Genomic DNA, 1,751 nt, shown 5'->3' with positions numbered 1-1,751 from the left:
ATTTTTCCATCCTTTATTCCACTAGAAAAACATTTGATGAGTTAGAAACAATGTTTTTCCCTACAACTGAAATTAAACACATTTTCAAAAAGTTTGGTGCTTTTTCTTTTTTTTTTTTTTAATGAAACAATGTTGATTCGGTTTATGTTTTTCCCTTTTTTATCAATTCTATTAAGACCTCAGATACTAATCACCTCTGAGGGTAAAAACATGGTAATAACTTGGTATTTTAGCTTTTAATCTTAGGGATTTTATTTTCACACTGGCAACATTTCACTAGGGTTACCTCCTATCTGGCCATTATTTCTTTGCCGGACAAATAATTCACTGTGGGTAAAGTGTCTGATGAACTGAGCTCCCTTTAGCGTGCAAATGATTTACAAACGCAGATTTGGTATCGGCCCGTTCGTGCTGAATAGTTCAGATGGACAAATTTCAGGCTTCGGCATTTTCATAAGTTACTATGATTAATAGCTCTCGGCGTGTGACTGGTCATGCAAACACGTGGTTAGGCTTCTGCTCCAGGACTGGGTGTCTTCAACACTTTTAATAAATGAAAGAGTGAGCAGTGATTAATGGACTGTGAAAGCTTTTCTCTGTGCACAAAGACACTTGTTCATATGTGAATACAGATTTGGGCTCAGACCAATTGTTCCAGCACTGTTCAGGGAAAATTGAAACTCTTTCAGGGAAATATTCATGAATAAGTAATTTAGGGGTGATCTGAAACTTTTGGCTAAATGGCATGTTTTTGTCAGAATATGCCAATGTGGGTGACCCTGCCAGATTCAATACACTTCCAAGGAGAAGGGTTTCTTGGATCCACTTTGAAAACTGCAGGCAAAATGAGACAGGCAAGAGATCCCAGAACAGCAAATAGCCCTTTGGTTCAGGTACTCAGCACAGAAGTTGGAAACCTGCGTTCAAGTCGTGCTTCCTGATTTAATTATAAAGCTGGTTTCTCTCTCTTTGTCTAGCTGAGGAGATCCAGCTGGAGAGATTAAGAAAGTAGCCAGCTCTGGGATCTGGTGGTGATGAGACTCACCTGAGATGCAGGAAATACTCAGGCTCCAGCTCCAGGATTTCATCATTCAGACAAGGTGGAACAGCTCCGGGGGAAGAGGGTGAAGGAAGCTAATGCCTGCACCGCTCACAATTTGAACCTGCCCTGCTACATCTCAGGGGCCAAATCACCAGGCTGTGAGCTAGTCCAGTGTCTCTCTGGCTGTTTTATTATCACAAAATTGTGGAATGGGAAAAAAACCCCACCAAAAATATGCGCAAAGCAGGCAAACTGTTTCCTGCTTGGCTGTGCGACTAATGAAAGGTCTGCCTGATCCCTGGTCTGACATTCGGACACACTCGGGCAGGCAGCACGTTCATCATAAACACACGCACATGGCTGATCTGTTCAGTCTGGACCGCACTCATCCAGGAGCACGCAGGACTGATCTTTGCTCCTGCCGATGTCGGATGCATTCACTGAGAAGCACGCGCGCTTCTGATCTGTAGGTTTTCGCTGCTGCTTTATGAGAAATATCTCTTTCATCATGCATCGCCCTTTGGGACTTCAGCTTTCTGCGCGTCTACTTCCCGGCAACCAGATGCATCGCACACACCATCTGTCTGTTTGTGGCTTAGCGCCGTACTCCGCACGTCTGACTTGCGTGGCTCTAACCTTTCCGAGCCGAATCCCATTATAAAGATCGAACAACATGAAGTACATCTGCTAGGACACGGTCTGTACACGC

This window comes from Crocodylus porosus, unplaced genomic scaffold (genome assembly GCF_001723895.1).
Source record: "Crocodylus porosus isolate Cpor-Errol unplaced genomic scaffold, CroPor_comp1, whole genome shotgun sequence".
In the NCBI taxonomy this organism is placed as follows: Eukaryota; Metazoa; Chordata; order Crocodylia; family Crocodylidae; genus Crocodylus; species Crocodylus porosus.
The sequence above is the reverse complement of the archived record's forward strand: the minus strand, read 5'-3'. Positions refer to the sequence as shown.